The 14,032-nt window shown below is 34.1% G+C and overlaps 1 protein-coding gene across 4 annotated transcripts in view; it reads left to right on the forward strand.

Moving 5' to 3' along the window:
- LOC123308260 (inaD-like protein) overlaps nucleotides 1-14,032 on the forward strand; it is a 370,976-nt gene that overhangs the window by 260,590 nt on the left and 96,354 nt on the right. The gene's annotated exons all lie outside the window — the stretch shown is intronic.

Here is a 14,032-nt window from a genome sequence, read left to right on the forward strand (position 1 = left end):
GGATGCAAGACACAAGACTCCCCAAAATAGCTCTATACGGCGAATTCACAGAGGGAGCTCGAAAACCAGGAGGCCAGTATAAGCGGTTTAAGGATACACTACATCAATCCCTAAAATCAATTAACGCCAATCATAACTGGGAACAACTAGCGTAAGACAGGTCACAGTGGATATCTATGGTGCACAGATATAATGGAGACTCGAGAAGAATTCAGCGGCGGCCAGATCTGGTTGGTGACTATCTATGCCCTAAGAATCATGGCTGAAAAGCCCAATTCATATACTAACTTTTTGTTTCCACCAATTTTTTTCGACAGAACGAGGTTTTTCAAAAAATTCCATACCAAATATACCCACCTTAATTTTGACTACAGAATCAATCCTCACATTTTTTCGGTGTTTTATTTTATAAAATATCAGCTAAAACTTCTCCATAATTACTACAATTTAATAATTTTAATCAGTATTTTTCAATGTATATTTCGGTAACCAATATCCTCATGAGACGTTCAAACCACCAATCCTCATTTAGTTTAAGGTCCTCAATTCACATTGAGTCGTTGTTCTTTACGTCAGCAATCAGCGTATATGCTTTGGAATTCTATGATTCTGTACAACACAGAGATGACAAATTCAATAACTATTTGCAGTTGAAAAATAAAATTTTGCTTCATAATTCTAAATCTAGAGGACGAAGATTTTTATCATAATTCTGGTAGATTCAACGCAAAAAAGTACCGGTAGAAGGTTCAAGTTTCAAATATCTAACTAAAAAACTGATAACTCAAAAACAAAATATCGTAGGAGGCAATGGTATTCTCTGTTATTTTTGTTCCTCTGAAAAGAACGTGTCTTTTTTTTTGGTGTAGCAGGGGGAAAATCTGCAAGACAGACGAACACACCCTCTCCTGAGGGGGAACAGTGTGGGGATTCTCACTCTCTTGAGCTCGAGACCCACTAAAAACCCTTAACTGCTTCTTCATAAGTTCCGGGCATTTTGCCTTTTAACCAGTTGACTCTTATGGTTTCTGGACTCTCACACGATCATAGTCGTGTTGATAGTTGTATGCTGCCTATAGCTTTCATAGGTTACTTCTTTGGTTACTTAAAATCCTTAACTGATCTCTCGGTCTTCGGTGGTGGGTTCTTGACCTTCTAGCTTCTTCCATTGGATCGTAGTCGACTAATCTTCGTAGTTCCCCATTTGGATGTTGTTTGGCTTTGTCGAATATCCTTTCCGCCTTTCTCTTCATAAATTCTGTAACTGGTTCCCATTCCAAGTCCTTGTAGATTTGGTTGTTCCTAACAAACCAGGGTACATCCATCGCCATTCTAAGGAGTTTATTCTCAGTGGCCTGTATTCTCTTGATGTGGGTCTTAGCTGCGAAGCACCATGCCGCCGATCCATATGTGAGTTGTGGTCGCGCGATAGTTTTAATCATCGTCAACTTGATGTTCTTATTCATATGACTTCTTTTGCCTATCAATGGATAAATTCTGCTCATTGCGGCTTTTGTTTTATCAACTGCACATTGATGTGGTTTTTCCATGTAAGTCCTCTGTCAAGCTTCACTCCTAGGTATGTTGTTTCATTTTTCCATTCAACCTCTTCTCCATCAACTTCGAGGATTCCTTCCATCCTCAATCTTCTCTTTTGCAGTAATATTGCTTGTGTCTTTCTTCCATTAATTTGGATTTTCCATTTGATGCACCATCTGAGTAATTCATCTATGGTTTCCTGCAGTCTCTGGTGTCGATGTCTGAACGTATCATCTGTGAGGACCTAGCTCTTATAGTTTACAAAATCCGGTCATTAGAATTTGGGAAACCCTGTGTACATTGTTCCTCTGTTCTGAATCTAAAAAAACGGCCGGATATTTAGGTTTACATTATTACATGGGAATTTGAAATCTTAATCCTCAAACTTGTGGAAAAATATGAATAATGTGTGTGTGTTTCAACCTAGTTTGTAACCTTTTCGTAACGACGAGTTGGAGCAGGGTAATCAAGTGAAGATGGTTTCGTATATCCCCTGGCTGGGGCAAGTTCATTATGCTGCATCACATTTCAAGACCTGAATTAAACTCGGAAACTGAATGTCGGTTCTCGTAGGGGAACTCCGCGCCTGAATCTCATCTATTCGGATGAAACATTCATTCCGAACCTTATTCAGTATTTTCCCCCCTTTTTTTTTCTTTTCGAGGATACATATGAATTCCTGAATCTCTGGGTTGAAATTTACGATATTTTATTCCATAGTTTGGAAATATAACATTAATTTAGGTTAAAAAAAATTGAATGCACTACGTATCAAATGAAACATGAATTTAAATATAATCAGCAAAAGTCCAATAAACAAAGATACGTAGAAAAAAAATTTCAAGTAACGCTACTATGATTTATTGTTGAATAAATGGCAAAATGTCGTCAGGAACAGGAAAAATTAGATAAAAAAATACTCGGTTACTTCGTATGATCTCGATTCATCTATGGGTAATGTAAAAACAACGTAAATAGGGAATACTCCTTCTAACGTAAATGATGTATTTTTTATGAAATATCTTTGAAACCTCACATTTTGAAATAACCATTTCAACCGTTTCCCAAAAAAAATTATTTTAAGCACTTAAAAATGAAAAATAAAAATGAGTATTTAAAATTCAAAGCGTTTCATGTGGATTGCACAACTTGGCAACATCGACTGAAATATGCCTTGATAATAAAGGACAACAAATACATTATCTTGATGAGATAGACAAAGATGGCTGTCTATGAAGTCTGCGACGAACGAGGAAGGTCGTAAAATTTTATGGGATTTTTATGGCCGGTTGCAGCTGAATCTCGCCAGTAAGTGGGCGCCTGTGGATCAACAGCTATTATTTTATAAGCAAGCTGATCGGACATTGATCTTTTCATTGTCTTGTATGCGCTGTTGCCAAATCGTAAACTCCGCACAAAGCAATTTAAATTTTAAAACCCCATATTTGAAGGATGATTTTGAATAGTTTCCGCGGTGAATTTGAAAAAATCATGAATGAAACTCATAATTATTCAGTTTAAACTTGCATATGCAGTGATAACCCAAATTGAGGAGAATTCCTCATTGTGTTTAAACGCGTAATTCAACTGATTTAACTTTCCTTACATACTATTGAACTGCAGATTATACATTGAGAAGAAACGTTCACCAGTTCTCCGGTCAATTCTTTGACGTCCATTTGGTGCTCTGAGACAAAACGTTGACTCTTATGTGGATAGGGTATTTAAGTTGAATTTGTAAACTTATTGTTGTAGCCAAAGCGAAAATGTAGAAAGGTATTTTTTTCTGAAAACCCCGTATCTTTTACAGAAACTGAGCTCTTGTAATAAATACAAAAATAAATTGTTGAGAAAAGATGTATCTTGAGGATAAAATAAGAAATCACAAGGTGAAAAAACTAGTACACTCCACGGGTGTTTTCAAAGTTAAAAAAAACAGATTTCCTTTTACCCAGTATGAAATGACGTACGCCTTATTTTCTTAAAATTCCAAAATTGTGATAGATTTCGTATGAACTTATCTACAATTTGAAAAAAAAATCAAATCGGACTTAACAAATTCATCAATGTATGTTGTAAAAACTAGGGGTCAACAAGACAAAAATTCTTGTCTTCCTGACAAACCTATTATTAAAAGTCAAGAAATTGAAAAAAATCTTGTCTTGTTGAATTATTAAATCTTATCTTGATTCAAGAAATTTCGATATCTTGAAATTAACCAGAGACACCATACATAGTGATTCCCCAGCGAACTTTTCATTCCGTTTTGTGTAAACACGAGAATTTGGTGGTTTTCCTATATTTATTTGTTTTCTGACGAACTCAAAATGACGACGCCCAGTTGCACCCTTTAATTCGTTAAGTTGAATGAGGTTATTAATTATTACCAAGAAAATAAAGGAAGAATCCTCAATGCGAGATCGAAAATATTCGGCTGGTATCTCCACACGCCACATCACAATCAGGCAGTACCCACAAAAGTTGAAGTTATTTTAAATCATTTTCATTTTAACTTTACCTATTACTGTTGTGTTACAATACGCCACTGCTAACGGACGCAGTCCTGTCAATTGAACTTTTGACTTTTCCACCTTCTACGTCATCACACTTCCAATCGGCTTTTAAATGAATTGCGAATTTTTTCTATACCTACACTTGATTATCACAAAGTATTAAGTGTTATTATACCATAAGAAACATTGACTTTTCATTGAACAAAACGTCTGCTGAGCCATTTGGCTTTTATTTTGACTCAGAATATTTACTAACAAACAATAGACGGAAACGCAAGTTTTAGTAAAAATATGAAATAATGCTAGTGAAAATGATAAATCTGAATCTCAAACCGTAGCTGCGAAAGCGGCAGTAAAAGGAAAAAGTAGTATCATCAGCATTCACCAATGCAAGGTAATGGTAGATGTAGATACTGCACAATACTGACAGAGAGTAATTCTGTTATTGTTTCGAAATTCAGGTGAAACGGCGGAAATAATAAATAATCCAGAATTATACTGTTTTCATAAACAGAAAAAAGTGTATGCCTGAATGATTGCAATTGGAGTTTCAACAAGATTTCAATTTACATGTGTCTAGCAGAAAATTCGTGCAATATACATATAGGAATAGGCATTTCATGTTAAAATATGTTTTTATATATGATATAAATATAATATACAGGGTTGGGATAAAGTTTGGCACCAAATAAATATATAAAACGGAACGGACGGTAATTTTGAAGATTTTCATAAAAAATACGTCATGAAAAGCAGAAAGAGTTATCTAATACAAAGATTTCTCACTATTGATACAAATAACAACGATTTATTTATTTGAATGGATTTTTTGTCAAATGTACAATTTCTTCTTTTTACAGATAATTTTTACATGGAACCCGATTTGGACAGATCCGAAACAAGGTGCACTTTCAGAATCTGCAGAAATATACAGGGTGTCCCATTTAAATAAAAAAAAGTTTTGTCATTTCTGGTTAAATCGGAAGTATCTCATTAATGAAAATATGCTCATCAGATGCATTGTGGTCCATTACAATCAGCTGCCAAATTTCAAAAATATCGCCCATTTTGTTTTAAAGATATTAATTTGGTGCCAAACTTTATCCCAACCCTGTATATCTTTTTCACGAATAAATACGTCTCAGCGTATTCATGGTGGGACATGATATTTCAAGGTTTCTTGTTTTCTTGAGAAGAAATCTTGATATTGACATAAAATTTCTTGTCTTGTCTTGAAATTATGAAATTACTTCTTGTAGTTGGGGAGCTGACTATGTTAAATCGATATTTACTCGAGCGTCGTGGAGAGCTAGTGGATTTCGAAGATTAGATGCTAGAAAGAAAAAAGGTTCTATAATATATGCACTTTCAGCGGTGGGAAAAGCGTCTGCAACTTTTCAAACATGTAAAAACAAATTGAGTACATAGTCGAGGGTGTCAGATTAAGATACTGTATATGCCCTACGTGTCTCTCATAATAAATTCATGTTAATCTGACAGTTTGCGTTGCGGGGCTGGCAGTACGGATGAGTTGAAAATGGTGAAAAAAAATTTCGAACGTCTCAGATTTTCAGAGGATATGTTGATTGGACCCGAAGGAAGCTACTTTTCAAGAGACTCAAGGTCACGGTGATCTTTTGAAAATGGAAAAAAATCGTTAAATGACCGTGTCAGATTTTTCTGCAGATGGTTAATTTTGGTGTTGCAGACAAGTTGACCCATTAATCTGACACTAATCGGAGAGGGTTTTCTCAATCTGACAGTTTGAAGATGATAAAAAGGTATTTTTTTAGATTATCTCTCCTCATGTAGCTCTAATGGTTACTTTATTCATCATGGAAGTTGTATATATTAAAATTCTATACAACTCCTGTCTGAAATTTAATATACTCTTAACCGTTCTCGAGTTAGAGGGCGATAAGGGCGAGGAGCTCAGCCACACATGCGAAAGGGCAAGGTCAATGTGGAAACCCAGTCTGATGTACATTAATCGCTAAATATCTCAAAAACGTTTGGACGTAGAAAAATTTGCATCGGACCAAATTTGTATAAAATGTTATGCTCTACAACTTTTATAATGAATGTAAAAACAATTTGAAGCCCAGTACAGAGATAATTCAAAAATACTTTTTTGGACAATTTCTTTTTCGGCTTGCTTAAACTGTCAGATTATATTTTGTCCGCTATTCTTGAATCATAGAGTCAAAATAAGAAAAAGAGCCACCGCGCTCGAGAATGTACACGTGACGTTTTTTTTTTCTGCAATCCTCTCACACCTTTTCAGGTCAGATTAAGAGAATGCATACTTTTCAACATGTAATTGACCACATATATCTTAATCTGACATGATCGAGTATGTACGTACAATGATCGTTTTTACAATTCTGACAGGCTGTTGCAGACAATTCCCCCTATATACAGGTCTAATTTTTGGTAGAGGTACTTTACAGGGTCCAGGGTATCTCCCCTTACATTAATTTGACATGCTCGAGTAAATCCCGAATTTCCCTTTTGGGCTCCCCAACTATTGTCTTTAGCTTGTCTTAAATTCAAGACAAGAACTTGAAATTTTCACGGACTTGGCGACCGCTAGTACAGACATTCATTTATTGAATAGATCGATAATTTCGTCGGTGAGTGTAGTTAAAATTTGGAAGTAGTTTTTAAGTTACTCTTGAAAACCCGTTAAGGAACATGACTTTTTTCAGTAAAAAATCTCAGATTTCAATCACAAATAACTCGAAAACTATTGAGTTCGCATAAAATCATTATACTACATTTTGGCTCAAATTCAATCCCTCTAACTGCTTTAGGGTGTTATTTTCACTTCAATCATACAGTCATTCAGATTGTTCATAAGAAATAATAAGAAGCGAAAATTTTTTTGGGTGAACTTTATGGAGTACATAAAAAAATCTTTCATAGATGTTCACTGGGTTCCGAGGTACGAACCTTACGGCGCTCCACTAACATGTTTTATCTCATCATGACGTCAACCAATAGACGGATCATAAAATTTCGATTAATGTAAGGCTGTCAAACTCCAATTTGCCGGTTGAAAAATCGATTTCATCCATAATTATGGCCGAACGAATATGCGCTATCCGTGTGGTACCGCTATTGAGCAAAAGAGTACAGTAGGTTCGTTAATTTCACTACCTATCGCACATTCGCATTGGTTCAAGGTTCCGAAGTCGATAGTGTTTGTTTTCATCAATTCAACATAATAACCGGCATTTAGCATAGCAGTCTGACAAGTTTTCGTCCAACAGAAAATTCATTTCTCGTAGATGGAAACCGGTAACTACGCTCAACTATACTATAAAATTTGTGCAAAGCCGTTTCTCCAATTGACCCAAATTTTAAGTGTCCATCGGTTTTCGAAAGCGAAGTAAGTGTTTATTGTCATTTTGAACATTAGAAATCATTCACCTTCTTTTTAACACAAGGATTAGGGTTAATTATATTCACTCTGGTTGATGAATTTTTTCGCCTATAATTTTACTTCAATCAAAGGACATAGCGTGAAAGTCGAATAATATGTAGCCTGTTAGAATTTGACGAAAAACAACCCATTGATTATATTGAATACCTGCTCAATATTTTTCCTTTCGGTTTCCTATACTTTCTGCATCATCTCTCTGTATACAATTCACAGGTACTTTCACGGAAAGTGTGCATAAAACGTATCAAAAACCGAATGAGATCTTCTCCTCAGAATTGGTGAATCGTTATGAATAATCGGGATGTATTCTGTAATATTTTGGTCTCACAGGTACTTCTGGTTATACCGAAAGTTGAGCCAAACTTTGTTTTCAAAAATGGGACATCGTATACTTCATTACATTTTCGAATTCTTCATAAAATATCAAATACGATTTATTAGAATTTCCCCGCACCTAAATTTCATGGATTTGATTGATATAGACGATACTTAATTGAACTCACAACAGATTATACGATTCTCACAAAATGAGATTTCAAACTACGACACGTGTTTCGCTATCACAATAGCATCTTCAGGTGGGTGAGGGTAAACTGTAATATTTGGTATTGAAACAAAAATATATAAGCAAGCATTTGACTCTACACCGAAGAATGTGGAGGGAGTAATGGCAGTCTCCGGAACCTTCGGACCAATTTTGCATGGACGTCAGATACAAGATTTCTGTTAAAGTCTTTGTTGCCGATGATTGCCAAAAAAAATTTCAATTTTAATTTGATATAGGTAAAGAAATATTCTTACTCCATACAATTTTCTCAAGCGAATTCATATTCTTGAAGTTGGTATCACGGTCTGTCTTTGTGATTGTTTTGTTGAGTGTCGTTTTGTCTTTTAGCCCATTTTATTAAATTGTATTTATGGACTGAAACCAAACTGATTCTTCTAAAATATCACTTCAAACTCTCAAAACTCTTGACAAGCTAAGGACAAATCCTCTGGATCAAAATATGGTGATAGAACAAAGTGAAATTTTGCTTTGGATTTCTTGTAGTTTGGAAGAATTGCTGTCCCATTCTTATTGCGATTTCTCCTTCAACTTGGAAATCTTTTTGTGTGGTGATATTGGATGTTCTCTCGATGATTCTTGTGGATGTTCAGACAAAAACAATTTGTTTTTTCTTACTTTCACCATCTTGTATCGGAAATCTAAATAACAAAAAGTGATTTTAATAGGAAGTTGAGCGGTGTTTTTATGACTTATTTTATGTAAACTATACAGGGTATTTCATTGGGAAACGAAAATATTTAACAGGCGGATACGTGACAACGAGGTGATTCTAGAGATACCACATTTATTAGCTCTTACTGTCTTCGTAGCTGGGATACAGGATGTTTTATGAATTTTGCTCGTGTTTTCCTGAGGACATATCAGACGAACCACTCGGTTAAGAGCTCAAAAGTATCATGCAATAACCGCAAGGAAAATCCAGGTCTGGGTCAACAAAAAATTATGAATCGTTTGAATCCTGTAAATCGAAATTTTGAAAATCTGTTCCAACAGTTCAAAAGACCACAAAAAACTAAACTGAGTCGTGTACTTTAAATCTCCGCGCAGACAGATTTACTGCACAAATTTTCAATGTAAAAGTGAAGTTTTTCAGAACTTGGATTTCTGAAAGTGATTTGAAGTTACTTTTAATGATAAATTATCAAAACTATTGAATCCATAATTATTTTAACATTACTTAGTAAATACTTATTACATTGGTTTTCCTTTTTATAGCTGCAGACCATTTCACTTTGTATTTTTAAGTAACCCGCCTCTTGTGATTTTCAGATTTAGGCCCTGTATGTAGATAACTGATTATGTATATAACTGTATTATGTATTACTGTACTGTACTGTACTGTATAATGTATATAACTGTATACTATAGTGTTATTGAATGTTTCAGTGGAATAATTGAGATGAATTTGGTCTATTTCATTATTATCAAAACAATTATATGAATGTTTTCAAAATAAGAAATGAACAAAACAAACATATACACAAATTTAAAAAAAACTATATAATTTGCGAGAAATTTAAACAATTTCGATCTAAATATTCCCTTGCTCATTTCAGGACGAACTTCTTTCCGAATTATATTCGGAATGCTCTTTATTTTCTGGCTAGCTTCCTCTATTTTTTAACAGCTTATTTTAAAAATAGGAGAAGCTAGCCAGAAAATCAAGAACATTCCTAATGTAATTCCGAAAGCAGTTCGTTCTGAAAAAAACAAAGAAGTATTTAGATCGAAATGGGTTACATTTCGAGCAGTTTATGTAGTTTTTTTAAATTTGTATATATATTTGTTTTGTTAATTTTTTTATTTTAAAAACATTTACATCATTGTTTTAACAATAATGAAATGGGCCAAATTATTCTCAATTATTCCACTGAAATATTCACTAACAATATCCAAGCATTTTCGATAATCAGTTATGTACATACAGGGCCTTAATTTTTTCGGAAATGACGAGAGAGTTAGTTAAAAATACAAAGTGAGGTGGTCTGCAGCTATAAAAAGGAAAAGCAACAACTTTCAGTCAGGAATCCAAGTTCTAAAAAACTTCATTTTTACGTTAAAAATTTGTGCAGTGAAGCTGTCTGTTTAGTTTTTTGTGGTCTTTTCAAATATAGAAACAGTGTGTTTCAAAATTTCGATTTACAGGGTGTTCTTTCGAGGATTAAAACGATTTATAATTTTTTTGTGAACCCAGACCTTCCGGTTATTGCATAATACATTTGAGCTTTGACTAAGAAACACGTTTGCCCAATATGAAGAAAATATATTGGGCGGATCGTCTGATATAGCCTCAGGAAGAAACGAGCAAAATTCATTAAACATCCTGTAATCTTAGCTACGAAAACAGTAAGAGCCACTAAATATGGTATCTCCAGCCAGAACCACCTCGTTGCCACGTATCCGCTTTTTAAGTATTTCCGTTTCCCAATGAAACACCCTGTAAAATGATATCCAGTCTTTTATTATCCAAAAGGAAAAACGGATCAAATTTCACAAAGATGTCATTATTTCTCGACTTAAAAAAATATTTTCCAATTTCAAGTCAAAATTGAAAGGAAAGATATTTCGACTCAACCTAGCCTCGCTGTGGCCATTCCTCTTGGAAATTATCAGTGAGCCATCGCCTCACTGGATGATAGTAATGTGGAACTCCACTCCATCTAGTTGGAAGTGAATGAGATCTTCTTGTAAAAGTATAAGGATGGGTGTCCGTGAAGTTAGCACCCAGTTTTTCGGAAATGAAGAAAATTTTTTTTGCATTCGTTAGTAACTCGTTAGTAACTATTTGTAACAACAGAATTTTCGTTTGTACCTTAAAGATACTGGTAGAAAAACACCGCATTCCGCTGGGCACCCACTGTTCGATTTTTCGCGAAAAATAAAATACACTTGGGAAGTCCATCGTTAGTAACTATTTGTAACACAAAAATATTCGTTTGTAACCTAACCTATGATGGGAAAATGACACCCCCAAAACGTGAAGTTAGCACCCACATTTTCGAAAATGAAGATAATTTTTTTTGCATTCGTTTGTTAATCGTTAGTAACTATTTGTAACACAAAAATTTTCGTTTGTAACCTAACCTATGATTAGACAATGACACCCCCAAAATGCGAAGTTAGCACCCACATTTTCGAAAATGAAGATAATTTTTTTTGCATTCGTTTGTGAATCGTTAGTAACTATTTGTAACACAAAAATTTTCGTTTGTAACCTAACCTATGATGGGAAAATGACACCCCCAAAATGCGAAGTTAGCACCCACATTTTCGAAAATGACGAAAATTTTGCGAAAAATAAAGTACAGTTGGGAAGTTCATCGTTAGTAACGACTCGTAACACACAAATTTTTGTTTGAACCCTCACCTGTAACGGGAAAATGACACCCTCAAAATGCCAAGTTAGCACCCACATATTCGAAAAAGAAGATAATTTTTTTGCATTACGTTGGTAACTCGTTAGTAACTATTTGTTACACGAAAATTTTCGTTTGTAACCTAACCTATGATGAAAAAATGACACCCCCAAAATGCGAAGTTAGCACCCACATTTTCGAAAATAAAGATAATTTTTTTTGCATTCGTTTGTAACTCGTAACTAACTATTTGTAACACAAAAATTTTCATTTGTAACCTAACCTATGATGGGAAAATGACAACTCCAAAATGCGAAGTTAACACCCACTTTTTCGTTATGCATTCGTTCGTAACTCGTTAGTAACTATTTGTAACAAAAAAATTTCCGTTTTTACCTCAAAGATACTGGTAGAAAAACACCGCATTTCGCTGGGTGCTAACTTCAAGGCCATCCACTGTTCGATTTTTCACGAAAAATAAAGTACGGTTGAAAAGTTCATCGTAAGTTACTATTAATTTTTTTTGCATTCGTTTGTAACTCGTTAGTACCCAGTTACTAAATGTTCGACACACATAATTTTTCATTAGTAACCTACTCTTCAATTGACAACACCCCTGAAGTGGAAAATTAGCATATACACATTTTGGAGAATTCTGAATAAGTGTATTGCTTCCGTAAAATGAGTACTTCCTCTGTAACTACATATTCATTGAGAAATTCTGAATGTATTGAGAAAGTGAATGTGTGATATAACCTATGAGTGCAATGATTATACCCGAAAGTTATATCTACCATACATTACTTTTAAATTTGTTTCACGAATATTAACAGATGAAGTATTATCGAAAGCAATAAAGTAATTCAGTATTTTCCAAAATGTGTATGTGCTAACTTTGCATTTTATTGGTGCTATTTTGTTTATTGCATATAAGGTTACAAATAAAAAATTCTGTTTTACAAACACGCTCCCAGCGGAATGCGTTGTTTTTCTAGCACTATCTTTGAGTTATAATACGAACATTTTTTTGTTACAAATAGTTACTAACGAGTTACTAACGAATGTAAAAAAAATTATCTTCATTTTCGAAAGGGTGGGCGCTAACTTCGAATATTGGGGGGTGTCAATTTCTCATCATAGGTTAGGTTACAAACGAAATTATACAAATAAAAAAAGTTACTAACGACGTTCATCTAATGGAGCAAATGGAGATTTTCCTAAAAATGTGTGTTTGCTAACTTCGCATTTTGAGGGTGTCATTTTACCAATATATGTTAGGTTACAAACCTTGTTACAAATAGTTACTAACAATGGACTTCCAACTATATTCTAATAAGTGAGTAAGCACCCAGTGATATGCGGTGTTTTTCTGGCATTCTCTTTGAGGTACAAATGAAAATTTTCGTGTTACAAATAGTTACTAACGAGCTACGAAAGAATGCAAAAAAAATTGTCGTCATTTTGGAAAAAGTGGGTGCTAACTTCTCATTTTGGGGGTGTCATTTTCCCGTTACAGGTGACTTTACAAACAAAAATTTGTCTGTTACGAGTCGTTACTAACGATGAACTTCCCAACTGTACTTTATTTTTCGCAAAATTTTCGTCATTTTCGAAAAGTGGGTGCTAACTTCGCATTTTGGGGGTGTCATTTTTTCATCATAGGTTAGGTTACAAACGAAAATTTTCGTGTTTCAAATAGTTACTAATGATTTACAAACGAATGCAAAAAGAATTATCTTCATTTTCGAAAATGTGAGTGCTAACTTCGCATTTTGGGGGTGTCATTTTCCCATCATAGGTTAGGTTACAAACGACAATTTTTGTGTTACAAATAGTTACTAACGAATGCAAAAAAATTTTCTTCATTTTCGAAAAAGTGGGTGCTAAGTTTACGGACACTAAGGATGGATATATGATTTTAATTTCGTGAGGCAATGGCTCACACATCATCCAAGTGAAATGGATTGGTAGAAGACTTGACACCTTTAGATTTGTTTCTCTGGGATGTGATGAAGAAGAATTGATAGTTAAAATGCCGATTAATTCCACACGAAGTTTTCCAAAATGTAAGGGTCGGTTTTGGAAATAGGTTATATTTTTTTCTACAAGAAAATGTACATTTTGAAAATCTTTTATAAAAAAGTTTCATTATTTTCATATTTCATTGCAACTCTTGCAATCGTAACTATTCTACAAGAGTAAAATAGTTAAAAAATATCTACTAACAAAAAAGTTCAACTGTATGGCATTTTTGAAAGGGAATTCAAATTACTTTTGAAAATACTGTATATCAGTATTTGCGCTCAATGGAATGATTTTAGGGATATTTAGGAAAAATTCAAAAAACAATTAACGCTGAAAATATTGAAAATTTGTATCCAATACCTAATTATTATATTATATTGTCTAACTGCACCGTAGTTCAAATTTTAGGAAAAAGCCTTTTTGAAATAACAAAGTTTGGCTCAGCTTCCGGTATCACCGGTAGTACCTCATCTGAATCCCTATCGTTTATTGAGAACCACAAATTTTTATTCTGCATACTTACACATACTCTGGAAAGCTTGAACAGGTTGAAAAATTATCGTGCGATTTCAGCAAAAATATTCAT

The sequence above is a fragment of the Coccinella septempunctata genome, chromosome 2, assembly GCF_907165205.1.
Source record: "Coccinella septempunctata chromosome 2, icCocSept1.1, whole genome shotgun sequence".
NCBI classification, from domain to species: domain Eukaryota; kingdom Metazoa; phylum Arthropoda; class Insecta; order Coleoptera; family Coccinellidae; genus Coccinella; species Coccinella septempunctata.